This window comes from Procambarus clarkii, chromosome 37 (genome assembly GCF_040958095.1).
Source record: "Procambarus clarkii isolate CNS0578487 chromosome 37, FALCON_Pclarkii_2.0, whole genome shotgun sequence".
Taxonomy (NCBI): Eukaryota; Metazoa; Arthropoda; class Malacostraca; order Decapoda; family Cambaridae; genus Procambarus; species Procambarus clarkii.
Window position 1 is genome coordinate 29,395,297 of NC_091186.1, and position 15,242 is coordinate 29,410,538.

Sequence of the window (15,242 nt, forward strand, 5' to 3'; positions counted from 1 at the left end):
TCCATACCCACGGGTTCCATACCTACGGGTTCCATACCCACGGGTTCCATACCTACGGGTTCCATACCCACGGGTTCCATACCTACGGGTTCCATACCCACGGGTTCCATACCTACGGGTTCCATACCCACGGGTTCCATACCTACGGGTTCCATACCCACGGGTTCCATACCTACGGGTTCCATACCCACGGGTTCCATACCCACGGGTTCCATACCTACGGGTTCCATACCTACGGGTTCCATACCTACGGGTTCCATACCCACGGGTTCCATACCCACGGGTTCCATACCTACGGGTTCCATACCCACGGGTTCCATACCTACGGGTTCCATACCCACGGGTTCCATACCTACGGGTTCCATACCCACGGGTTCCATACCCACGGGTTCCATACCTACGGGTTCCATACCCACGGGTTCCATACCTACGGGTTCCATACCCACGGGTTCCATACCCACGGGTTCCATACCTACGGGTTCCATACCCACGAGTTCCATACCTACGGGTTCCATACCCACGGGTTCCATACCTACGGGTTCCATACCCACGGGTTCCATACCTACGGGTTCCATACCTACGGGTTCCATACCCACGGGTTCCATACCTACGGGTTCCATACCTACGGGTTCCATACCCACGGGTTCCATACCTACGGGTTCCATACCCACGGGTTCCATACCTACGGGTTCCATACCCACGGGTTCCATACCTACGGGTTCCATACCCACGGGTTCCATACCTACGGGTTCCATACCCACGGGTTCCATACCTACGGGTTCCATACCCACGGGTTCCATACCTACGGGTTCCATACCCACGGGTTCCATACCTACGGGTTCCATACCCACGGGTTCCATACCCACGGGTTCCATACCTACGGGTTCCATACCTACGGGTTCCATACCTACGGGTTCCATACCCAAGGTTCCATACCCACGGGTTCCATACCTACGGGTTCCATACCCACGGGTTCCATACCTACGGGTTCCATACCCACGGGTTCCATACCTACGGGTTCCATACCTACGGGTTCCATACCCACGGGTTCCATACCTACGGGTTCCATACCCACGGGTTCCATACCTACGGGTTCCATACCCACGGGTTCCATACCTACGGGTTCCATACCCACGGGTTCCATACCTACGGGTTCCATACCCACGGGTTCCATACCTACGGGTTCTATACCCACGGGTTCCATACCAACGGGTTCCATACCCACGGGTTCCATACCTACGGGTTCCATACCCACGGGTTCCATACCCACGGGTTCCATACCTACGGGTTCCATACCTACGGGTTCCATACCCACGGGTTCCATATCTTCGGGTTCCATACCTACGGGTTCCATACCCACGGGTTCCATACCTACGGGTTCCATACCTACGGGTTCCATACCCACGGGTTCCATACCTACGGGTTCCATACCCACGGGTTCCATACCTACGGGTTCCATACCCACGGGTTCCATACCTACGGGTTCCATACCCACGGGTTCCATACCTACGGGTTCCATACCTACGGGTTCCATACCCACGGGTTCCCTACCCACGGGTTCCATACCTACGGGTTCCATACCCAGGGGTTCCATACCTACGGGTTCCATACCCACGGGTTCCATACCTACGGGTTCCATACCCACGGGTTCCATACCTACGGGTTCCATACCCACGGGTTCCATACCTACGGGTTCCATACCTACGGGTTCCATACCTACGGGTTCCATACCTACGGGTTCCATACCCACGGGTTCCATACCTACGGGTTCCATACCCACGGGTTCCATACCTACGGGTTCCATACCCACGGGTTCCATACCTACGGGTTCCATACCTACGGGTTCCATACCTACGGGTTCCATACCCAAGGTTCCATACCCACGGGTTCCATACCTACGGGTTCCATACCCACGGGTTCCATACCTACGGGTTCCATACCCACGGGTTCCATACCCACGGGTTCCATACCTACGGGTTCCATACCCACGGGTTCCATACCTACGGGTTCCATACCTACGGGTTCCATACCTACGGGTTCCATATCTACGGGTTCCATACCCAAGGTTCCATACCCACGGGTTCCATACCTACGGGTTCCATACCCACGGGTTCCATACCCACGGGTTCCATACCCACGGGTTCCATACCTACGGGTTCCATACCCACGGGTTCCATACCTACGGGTTCCATACCACGGGTTCCATACCCACGGGTTCCATACCTACGGGTTCCATACCCACGGGTTCCATACCTACGGGTTCCATACCCACGGGTTCCATACCTACGGGTTCCATACCCACGGGTTCCATACCTACGGGTTCCATACCCACGGGTTCCATACCTACGGGTTCCATACCTACGGGTTCCATACCCACGGGTTCCATACCTACGGGTTCCATACCTACGGGTTCCATACCCACGGGTTCCATACCTACGGGTTCCATACCCACGGGTTCCATACCTACGGGTTCCATACCCACGGGTTCCATACCTACGGGTTCCATACCCACGGGTTCCATACCTACGGGCTCCATACCCACGGGTTCCATACCTACGGGTTCCATACCCACGGGTTCCATACTTACGGGTTCCATACCCACGGGTTCCATACCCACGGGTTCCATACCTACGGGTTCCATACCTACGGGTTCCATACCCACGGGTTCCATACCTACGGGTTCCATACCCACGGGTTCCATACCCACGGGTTCCATGCCTACGGGTTCCATACCCACGGGTTCCATACCTACGGGTTCCATACCTACGGGTTCCATACCTACGGGTTCCATACCCAAGGTTCCATACCTACGGGTTCCATACCCACGGGTTCCATACCTACGGGTTCCATACCCATGGGTTCCATACCTACGGGTTCCATACCCACGGGTTCCATACCCACGGGTTCCATACCTACGGGTTCCATACCCACGGGTTCCATACCTACGGGTTCCATACCCACGGGTTCCATACCTACGGGTTCCATACCCACGGGTTCCATACCTACGGGTTCCATACCTACGGGTTCCATACCCACGGGTTCCATACCTACGGGTTCCATACCTACGGGTTCCATACCCACGGGTTCCATACCTACGGGTTCCATACCCACGGGTTCCATACCTACGGGTTCCATACCCAAGGGTTCCATACCTACGGGTTCCATACCCACGGGTTCCATACCTACGGGCTCCATACCCACGGGTTCCATACCTACGGGTTCCATACCCACGGGTTCCATACTTACGGGTTCCATACCCACGGGTTCCATACCCACGGGTTCCATACCTACGGGTTCCATACCTACGGGTTCCATACCCACGGGTTCCATACCTTCGGGTTCCATACCTACGGGTTCCATACCCACGGGTTCCATACCTACGGGTTCCATACCTACGGGTTCCATACCCACGGGTTCCATACCTACGGGTTCCATACCCACGGGTTCCATACCTACGGGTTCCATACCCACGGGTTCCATACCTACGGGTTCCATACCCACGGGTTCCATACCTACGGGTTCCATACCTACGGGTTCCATACCCACGGGTTCCGTACCTACGGGTTCCATACCCACGGGTTCCATACCTACGGGTTCCATACCTACGGGTTCCATACCTACGGGTTCCATACCCACGGGTTCCATACCTACGGGTTCCATACCTACGGGTTCCATACCTATGGGTTCCATACCTACGGGTTCCATACCCACGGGTTCCATACCTACGGGTTCCATACCCACGGGTTCCATACCTACGGGTTCCATACCCACGGGTTCCATACCTACGGGTTCCATACCTACGGGTTCCATACCTACGGGTTCCATACCCACGGGTTCCATACCTACGGGTTCCATACCTACGGGTTCCATACCTACGGGTTCCATACCTACGGGTACTATACCCACGGGTTCCATACCTACGGGTTCCATACCTACGGGTTCCATACCTACGGGTTCCATACCTACGGGTTCCATACCCACGGGTTCCATACCCACGGGTTCCATACCTACGGGTTCCATACCTACGGGTTCCATACCTACGGGTTCCATACCTACGGGTTCCATACCTACGGGTTCCATACCCACGGGTTCCATACCTACGGGTTCCATACCTACGGGTTCCATACCTACGGGCTCCATACCTACGGGTTCCATACCTACGGGTTCCATACCCACGGGTTCCATACCTACGGGTTCCATACCTACGGGTTCCATACCTACGGGCTCCATACCTTCGGGTTCCATACCTACGGGTTCCATACCCACGGGTTCCATACCTACGGGTTCCAGACAAAGATCGTCACAGCCTCCTTTCATCCGAGGCCGGCTTCTTTCAAGACCAAGCAGAGGGAAGAGTGATAATTATTAATTAATTATATTATTATTATTATAATTCTTATAAATAGACCAACACCATTTTATTTGATAGTAAATCATCAAATCAGATTCAACTTCAGATATACAATGTTAACATTAGCAATAAAAGTGAGGGAAAGTTCCTTGGCCTATACACAGACAAGAGATTGAACTTCAGCACTAACATACAACACATTGCTATAAAAGTCTCATAAACGGTCTGTATACTTTCTAAAATCAGATATTATGCTCCACACTCTGTTCTCCTCTCATTATACTACGCACTAATCAATCCCAATCATATAATATAATAATAATATTTTTTTTTATTTATTGTTAACAATATTATTAAGAAAACATGGAGCACTATTTCCCAAATATTAGGATCAAAAAAGATTTCGAATAAAAATACAATACTCCTATCCAATGACGATGGTGTGCTTTCAGCCTCTGACACTGCTATTGAATTCAATAGTTTCTTCTTGTCCATTGGCACATTCCTTGCAAATAATATTCCATCCTCCCTAACTAATGCTATGGACTACCTAACAGGAAGCTATCCAGAATCTCTGTACCTAATTCCCACTAATTCCTCTGATGTTAATGAGATAAGCCTTTCTCTTAAAACAATGTCAAGTGCCCTTGCTGAGATACAAACTCTGATTTACAAAAAAGTCTCTAGATTTCTAACTCCAGTCATTGCACTACTCTAGAACAAATCACTTGAACTCCAAACCTTTTTGGATATTCCCCCCTCCCCACACACACAAACAAAAGCAAGAGTTATCCCCAGTCCATAAATGTGGTGATCTCACTGATATCAACAATTTCAGACCTATATAAATTCTGCCAACCATGTAAAAAATATTTGAAAAGCTAATCCACAAGCATCTTTACTCTTATCTAGCTAAACACAATATACTTAGCTCTTGCAAACATGGCCTCAGACCTAAAAAAAAAAGCACTAACGATGCACTGATCAGTATGATTAACTTGATACATGCAGCTCTTGATAAAAATGAGTTCCCTGTTGGCTAATTTGTTGACCTATGCAATGTTTTTGACACTGTCAACTACCAAAACCTTCTTCTTAAATTACATCATTATGGAGTAAGAGGTCATGGAGTCACCCTCCAATGCCTTTAGTCTTACCTTGACAGGCTCCAGTATGTTTCTGTGAATAATCCCATTTCTCCCACACTTCCCATCAACATCGGTGTTCCACAGGGCAGCATACTTGGCTTTCTCCTCTTTCTCATCTACATGAATGACCTTCTAAATGCCTCTCAACACCTCAACCCAATTTTATTTGCTGATGACACAACCTTCCTTTTCTCCAGTCCTAACGCTCTTACTCTGAATTATACAGTGAATACTGAACTAAATAAAGTCTATCTTTGGCTAACTGCAAACAAATTCACCCTTAACATTGACAAAACCTTCTTTATTTTGTTTGGTAATAAATCCTCAGATCAAACTAATCTAAGAATAAACATTATCCAAATTAGTATCAAAGTAGATGGTAAATTCCTTGATGTTCTTGTGGATAACAAGCTGAATTTCCAGGGACACATTCAAAATATAGCAAAAAAGTTTCTAAAACTTTTTGCATTCTTTCTAATATCAGGTATTATGTACCTCGCCCTGCCCTGGTAACCCTCTCTTATTATTACTCTCTCATCTATCCTTATCTCAATTATTGTATTTGTGCTTGGGGTTCTACTACCCAAAATGATCTACGTCCTCTAATTACTCAACACAAATCTGCCACTAGAACAATAACAAACTCTGTCCACAGACAGCACACTGCACCCTTAAATCTTTGAATGTGTTAGATATTAAGTCACTGCACATTCTCTCAAGTGTATTCTGTATATTTAAATCTCTGAACTGTCATGCTAATCCAGACCTTAAACACTTCCTAGAAGGATGTAACAGAACCCATGGGCACCGCACCAAAAACAAATACCTATTTGATGCTCCAAGAGTGCGACTTGGAAATGTCGCACTCGACCCAAACTAGAAATGCTCTGCAAATCAAGGGACCCAGAATGTGGAATGACGTTCCCAATTACGTCTGAGGTTGTACCCTCTCAACCAGTTTAAGAGAAAAACTAAGTTCTGCCTAATAAACTCTATGAAATCTACCTTAACCCCTAAATGTCAACCCCATGTCTTGCTATTTTCAAACAATACTGTTGACCAACTTGTATAATTGCTGATTTCCATCATGTTTTTTCCCCCTTTTTAACCTTTTTCAACTCAATTTATCCTTTGATCTCAATTAGTATTACGTTTTAGTCTAAGTGTTTTTCCCCACTCCCAGCCGGAAATGCTGTGCGTATTAATGGCTTTAGGCATTGTATATACTAGCTCTTTCTAGAAATCCAACATTATGTTTGTAACTCATAAACATTTGCAAATTACCTCAAGCCTATCATCACTCAGCAAAAATCTGCTCTCAGAACTATAACAATCTCTGTTTTAAAGACAACACACACCCCTTCTGTTTAAATCCCTTAACATGCTAAACATACACTTCCTCCACACATTCTCATGTGCTATCTACATGTTCAAAACCTTGTTCCAAAATGCTAATCTTGATCAGAAACTTTTCCATGATTGGTGTAATAGAACCCATGAGCACTACACCAGAAATAAACATATCTTTGTTATCCCCAGAGTCAGGCTAAATCTGAGCAAATACTCTATGCAAATGCAAGGTCCCAGTCTGTGGAAGTTACCGCCTGATGAATTAAAAATGTTCCAAACTATACCTGGTTCAAAAGTAAGACCAAAATGAACCTAATTACATCCTCATAGTTTCCTACCTTGTGCTTCAAACTCACACTGTTCTTGTACTACCCACTTCCCCAGTATTAATACTTACGACTAGTTAAGTACTTAATCTCTACAAGTGTAATCACCTAAATCAGTTTATATTGTTGAAATATAATCTTACCATAATCTACTTTTTCACCTTACCTGATATGTTAGCTTAAGGACCTGCCTGAAACGCTATGTGTGTTAGTAACATTGCAAGAATGTAAAAATATCCCTCTAATGTAATCTCACTAAGTCATTGTACCTGTTTGTAAATAAAATATTATTATTATTATTATTATTATTATTATTATTATTATTATTATTATTATACTAAACTCTTGGTTCACGCTTCAACGCGTGAAAGGAAAAGCTTCGAAGGCAAAACAACACTGAAAACGGGAGATCGGAGCCAGAGCGACTCAACTTTTTCTCAGCAACACAACTCAAAAGTCGACTCATCGACTTTTATAGTCTCTGTGGTGTAGTGGTAAGACACTCGCCTGGCGTTCCGCGAGCGCTTTGTCATGGGTTCGTATCCTGGCCGGGGAGGATTTACTGGGCGCAAATCCTTAACTGTAGCCTCTGTTTAACTCAACAGTAAAACGTGTACTTGGTTGTAAAACGATTCTTCGCGGCGGGGATCGTATTCCAGGGACCTGCCCGAAACGCTACGCGTACTAGTGGCTGTACAAGAATGTAACAGCTCTTGTATATATCTCAAACTGCGACCAGGCATATCGGAATAGAACTGACGGTGAGGTAAGCTAGATTACCGGGTATGCCTCCCTCCATACCCCAAATGAGGAGGGGGGGGCAAACTAGCATGCACTAGTTTCACTTATTGATGACAGGTATAGACTTTTACATTATGGAGTCAGTTGTTCTAACAACAGTACAGTAGTTTATTTACATTATTGACAGAAAAGAAATACTAAGATGTAATTTAGAGACGCAACTGGAACATTACATAAGAGTAGTATAGTATAATTAACGTTTAATGGGGTCGACACTTAAAAATAAACAAGAATTATAAAGGTCCTGAAAAACACTTTATAAATAAAATGCAGAGATTAAATGACAACGAAGAAAGGACAATTATTAGTAAATACAAATTTATTGTATGAGTAACACACACACACAAAAAGTATTGTATGTAATGAAACGCCAGTTTCTTGGAGAGCCCAAAAGTCTCCCAGACGCTATCCAGAACTGATATAGTGCTATATTAGTTGTGGTCATCAGTTACAGAGTTCTTATACCTACTGGGGACCACGAGCCAGAACCTGGCACCCCCCCCCCTCAGAGAGGTGCCTACGAATAATTTTCATTTAAGGGGGCATATCGAAATAAATCGTTATAAATTAAAATTGTTCAATTTGCTTATAATTTTTTTTATGAAATGGTTATGGAAAGGGCTGCAACTGGTCCAAGTTTCAGCATCACACCCTAAACAGAAAAGGAGAAAAAAATACACGTGTTATGCAACGAATGTTCAACATTCTCAAATAATCTCAGGGAACACATGTGTCAACTAAAATATCTACTATGTGCTGTAGAAGCACAAACTCTTGTAATAATTGTAATATGTATGTTCAATATATTTATATTTAAATTTTGTTTTTCTTTTTTTTTGGCCAATTTTTTTTTCTCGTTTGTTATCAAGGGATTTGCATGAAACTTGCACACCTTGCTCAATGGATGCCTATCTGCAAGGGTGCCAATTATGAACGAAATCTGTCGAAGTCAAGCTCAGCTACAGGTGGCCGAACTTGGATCTTTATTTTACTCTGGAAAGTAATTTACACCTTCAAATTACTTCAGAGCTTTCATTTATTAATCAATTTACATGCAAATTACACCTTATATGTAGCGTTTGTGCTTCTACAGACTCTAGTAGACATTTTAGTCCAAAGTCTATTTGTTGATTTTATAAAAATTTATAAATATCATATATTGCATATTTTTTTAGTAGGGTAACTTTGAAAAATTATATTATTGCACTAAACACTTTTTTGATAAAACTGATCACTAGAATCCTTTATTATGTGCTTAATTTAATATCTGAGTGTTATAGAAATGATTTTAGTTGACACATGTGTTCCCTGAAACTATTTAAAAATTCGTTGCATAATTCGTTGTTTATTTTTTTTCTCCTTTTCTGTTTAGGGTGTGATGATGAAACTTGGACCAGCTGCAGCCCTTTCTATAACCATTTCATAAAAAAATTTATAAGCAAATTGAACCACTTTTAATTTTACATCGATATGCCCCCTTAAAGTATGTCATACTTGCCATCGACCAGGTAAGGCACCCAGAAAGGTAGGCGAAACAAAACAGACTACAGTCCGGTTAAACTTGCCACCTACGTCCTCAAAAGACAGGCACCCTAAAGCAACACAAGACCGCAGAGGGCCTGGTACGTTCACGAGATACTTAGAGGTCAGGACCCTGTTCGACCTCCAAAACCTTTGCGCCCGAATATCGTCCCAAGACATATTGCCAAAGATAGCCAAAAGAACGACATACTCACTAATATAATTGGCATGAGGGTAGACTGCAGGCTGGCTAGACTTAATGACACTGGCCAACACACGACCCCTGGAACAGAGGAAACCAGATCAACCCAGAGGGCGTCCACCGACACAGGACCGTTGACATGCAGGTAATGGCGCAAATCAGCTACTGGATACAGAACGTAACCAATCAACCATCCACAACCCGAGGACCCTTTCGGAAGTCCGCGTTTCATACATCGCCAGAAAAGTACAAATCGGCTACAAACGAAAAAAACAACCACCATGACCAAACACTCACATCCCCCGGCGCCGGAAAAGAGCATGAAGCTCCCCAACCCGATCGATACCCACAGGCCAAACACAAAAACCTAAGATTTCCTAAAGCAATCACGAAGGAGCCACAACAACCCGATGAGAATAAAGAAAGGAAAGAGCCTATTCAAAGACCAAGAAGGCTCAGGCGGAGCATGAGCAGGCCTGAGGTGAAAAATGCATAAGAAAGCTTGCAGAATGGAGCAGAAGTGATCGGCATGAGATGCTGATCCAGGAAAACCCAAGAGAGAAAGGACAAAACAACCTTGTCCGACACTGACGAAATCCGACAAAGAGAAAGAAAATGGCGGAAAGCCCACCAAGAAAATTTGCATTGTCGCTAAGAAAAACATCGCACGTGGGGCACGATCAAATTAGCGACGTGATCACAAAACAATTGGCAATACACACAGGGCAGAAATACCAGGCACATAAAGCGAACCAGCGAGGTACCTCACTGGCCCGACCAGCTGGAAGAGACGGAGCCGCGTAAAAACGCCTAGGATCAGACACCGAGCAATCAGCGCCTAAAACCAAGGATGTGCCTGCCACCAAGGGGCCAGGGAAAGAACTCTCCCCCAATAGGATTCCAGCCAAGCCAGAACCGGAGTAACAGATGGACCGGGAGGAAGAGGAACAGGAACTCCCACCTCGATCGGTCGTGTCGAGAAACGTCCACTTCGAGGGGTCTCACTCTCGTGGAACAGTGAAACATACAATGGACTATTGAGTGACAGTGGTGTGAAGTCCACATGGACCAGTGTGACACTGTCACCACCATGATAAGTTACTATTGAATAACAGTAGTGTGAAGTCCACATGGACCAGTGTGACACTGTCACCACCATGATAAGTTACTATTGAATAACAGTAGTGTGAAGTCCACATGGACCAGTGTGACACTGTCACCACCATGATAAGTTACTATTGAATAACAGTAGTGTGAAGTCCACATGGACCAGTGTGACACTGTCACCACCATGATAAGTTACTATTGAATAACAATAGTGTGAATTCCACATGGACCAGTGTGACACTGTCACCACCATGATAAGTTACTATTGAATAACAGTAGTGTGAAGTCCACATAGACCAGTGTGACACTGTCACCACCATGATAAGTTACTATTGAATAACAGTAGTGTGAAGTCCACATAGACCAGTGTGACACTGTCACCACCATGATAAGTTACTATTGAATAACAGTAGTGTGAATTCCACATAGACCAGTGTGACACTGTCATCACCATGATAAGTTATTTTTTTTTTTTGCAAAGATATTCCTGCGTGGGCCCTAAGCGTCTGGCAAGCCCACTAAGTGTTACTTGTTTCTGTTTTACTTAGGCGTAGTATGAGTATTTATGACTTGTCTGGTAGCTTCAGTAAGATTTTGCCCCATGTGTTTAACAATTTCTTCTACTCTATTGAATCTGAGTTGAAATCTTATTTGGTTTGTAACTGTGCACTGTGTAATATTTCAGTGGTCTGTCGGGCATTTTTCCAGTGCTGACACTTTATCTTATCTTCTGGAAACTCTAAGCCTATTTCTCATGCACGTGGGTATCCAAGACTGATGCAATGTAAGTGTACTTCTGTTGTTCTAATGCTCCCTTTCATTAAAATAAGTGGTTCGTAGTTGGTTGAATTCTTGTACCAACCCCGCAGATAATAATGTTGCAACTGCTGTGTTGTGGTCACTGTATATTTTCTGCATTTCTCAATTTCTAATTACTTTCTTAATCTGAGATAGGCTCTGTGGTATGTAAATGTCTACATTTCTTCACTTAGTTGCAAGTTTTGCAGCATCGTCTGCAATGTCATTTCCTTTTATTTCCACATGACTTTTCCCCCAGTTGATAAGTACCCAACGGTCTTGACATTTGAGTGTTTGCATTAATGATATGACATTTGTGATCAGATGGATGTTGTTACGTATGTGTTCTTGTTGCAAGGTTTCAGTGGTAATTATCAAATCTGTATGTATGATAACATGTCGGTATTCAGCAAGAGCATGTTTCAAAGCCTTTTGAATGGCTACTATCTGTAAAGTTGTAAACCCGTTTGAGAGTCTCCAACTATTTTCAGAATTTCCTGCCTTAACTGCAGCTCCAGTTTCTTGTCCCAGCTGGTCTACTGATCCATCTGTGAAGTATGTGAAGCTGTCGGATGCCAAGTTTGCCTCTATATTCATCTGTGCAATATTACGTAACAGATGAGGATTAGTCTGGTTCTTTTTTTCCTTCAAGAGCCATAAACTTAAAGTCCGCTGGCACCGATTCATAAGGGACTTGCATAACGAAGTCTGTATGTATTTCGTCGACACCCCTCTCAGTGACTGTATTTGTTATATCGAATGTATTGATGGTGTTAATTGCACAATGGGTCCACCTTTTGCTATTGGAAGCTCTTTTGTACTAAGACTTTTTTGTAGTGCTCCAGTGATTATTTCTTTAAATGTACTGATTCTGGGTCTAGTCAATATCTTGGTCAGTATGCAGGCAACAATCCCTTTTACCATAATTTAAATCGACGTTAGCTTAGTTTCTAGTCTTAGGGTCAGTATTTTAGTCCATCTGGGAGTCCCCTGTTATGACTCGCATTGCATCATTTTGAATAACCTCATCGTTTACCCACTGGCCAGGAAAAAGAGTTAGTAAGGCAGGCACTGTATAATCAACTAGGGAACAAACGGTGAGTGTGTAAAACATTCTTAACACTTCGTTTCTCGATCCTAGACGGGGCCCTGTGATTGTTCTCATTATATTCAGTCATGATTTTGCTTTCTCCTTCAGATATTGAATTTGCTTGTTGAATGTCATTTTAGAATTTATCCACACTTCGAGATATTGATATTGTGTAACCCACTGAAGGTTAATGTCTTGAATGCATAGGTTCCTGTCTGGAGTGTTGCCACCTAGTCTCATTGCCTAAAACATCTGTACAGCCCGATTCTTTAGCCCTAAAATGCTGCAATCTGATATTCTTTATCTAAAGCCCCTTGTAATTTATTTAGAAGTGAAGGACCTGTTATGACTAATGTTATATCATCAGCATAGCTTAGTAATTCAACCCCTTCTGCAAATGTCATGGTAACAAGGTTTTCCATAATGATGTTAAAAAGACTAGGATTAAGGACTCCTTCTCATGTAAGTGGTAGTCCGACACTTGTCCTTGCAACTTTACTCTGGCATACCTGTGACTTAGGTAATCTTGCATCCATGCTAGCATATTTCCCTTTACATGTTTTTAACTAAGGTGCGTAAATTTGCTTTTGGGCTTGCAAGTTCGAATGCTTTTTCTAGATCAAGAAAGATCACTATGGCCGGACCTGAGTTAATGTTGCTATGCAGTTGGCAGTACCTACTCCTCTAGTAAAGCCAAATATGTGCTTATGCAGGTCTCCAGTCTATCACAGTAGCCTATTTACGACAATCCGTTCTAGGTAGTAGTAGTAGGCATCCATCAGTGTCTGGAGACTATGGAGTTGCGCTTTGGTTGTCGATCTGGAGTGGCCTCTCCAGTGTGCAAAGCCAGGGAAGGTTGATACGGAGGAGAAGCTGTTACCCAACAGTAGGTCCCTCTCTCTACAGTGCCGAAAGTCTCCAATGGAAAGGCAAACACCAATACGATTGCAGGCGATGAGTCACAATAACGTGGCTAAAGTATGTTGACCCGACCACACACTAGAAGGTGAAGGGACGACGACGTTTCGGTCCGTCCTGGACCATTCTCAAGTCGATTGAGAATGGTCCAGGACGGACCGAAACGTCGTCGTCCCTTCACCTTCTAGTGTGTGGTCTGGTCAACACCAATACGATTGATTCCAGCGCCGTCGCAGGAACTGTGAGCTCCGGAGTTGACCTCGAAGATGGTGAAATAAGGCACAGGGACTCTAAACCTGGAGACCGCCGTGGTCGGGGCCGGAGAAGAACCACCTCATCAAGGAAAAAAACGACCCCAGCCCCCTGAGGCAGAGCCTGGGCCGCACGACCCCCAGGAGGTGGACGTCCCAGTCCCACACCCACGGGTTCCAGACAGAGATCGTTACATCCCTCTTTCACCCGAGGCCGGCTTCCTTTAAGACCAAGCAGAAGAGTGATAATTATTAAATACAACAATTATAATAACTAAAGTTTAATATAACTTGAGTGGTCACTGCTTCTTGTAGTTGTTTTGTGAGTGTTGATAGTCTTGTGTCTTAACTACTGAACTGTTGTTGGTAGTCTGTATATCCATGTGGCGTTGTTTGTCCTCATGTGCTTTGTCTTGTCTCAGTCTGTCTATTTCTTGTGTAACTGTGGTCTGCTGCACGATCTTGTACATTATTACACAAGTGATTTCTTGAATCTGTTGTTGTAAGACGTTCTGCATCATCTGTAGGCATTTGTTATCAGTGATCTTCACGGTGTTTTTCAGTTGGACTTCGGAAAAACTGTAAATTTGTTGTGTTGATTCCGAAAGTAGCTGCTTTTTCCTTTTGTTGAATTTCTGCAGCATTTCTGTGTATTTCCTGATTTGGAATTGATAGATTCGGGAAATTTGGTTCTGTGAGAGTGGGTCTCGGTTGTGGCTGTGCACGAGTGTTCCAGATGTTGGAGTTGGTATATGTAGTGCTTTATTCTGTGTCTAGAGTCTGTGTGTTTATCCTGGTCTGAGCTGTCTGCACTTTTTCTTTCCGTGCAGAGCAGGTTGTGCTTCAGGCATGATGTTTGCCTCCACAATTTGAACATTTGGCTGTTGTGGTCTGGTTTGCCTTGTGCTTGGCTATACAGTCTTTGGTTGGATGTCTCAGGCTGCACACTCCGCATCTCTCCTGTCCGGTGCAGCGTGATTGATGGTGGCCGTATTTCTGACACCTGAAGCAGCGCAGGGGTTCCGGGACTTATGGTCTCAGTCAGTATATTCCCCAGTTTCCAAGATTGAATGTTTCTGGCACATGTCCCATGACGGTCATCAGAACCTAACGTGTCGCTGCTTTGTCTACTTTTGTGCGGCATCGTTCCGCATTCAGGATTTGCTTGTGTTCTAGTATTGGATCCAGTGGAAAGTCGATTGGGTATGCCAAAAGCACGTCTCGTGTGCGTCTTTCTGAAGAGTCCAGCTTCTCCAAGCAAACAGGTTTCCTTTGTAGGACTGTTACTTTTTCTATGTAATTTGCAGTGTGTTGGTCTTGTGGTGTCATTATTATTTCTCCTTTCAGGTTGACAGTAATGGAAAGTTTGAACTCTGGTT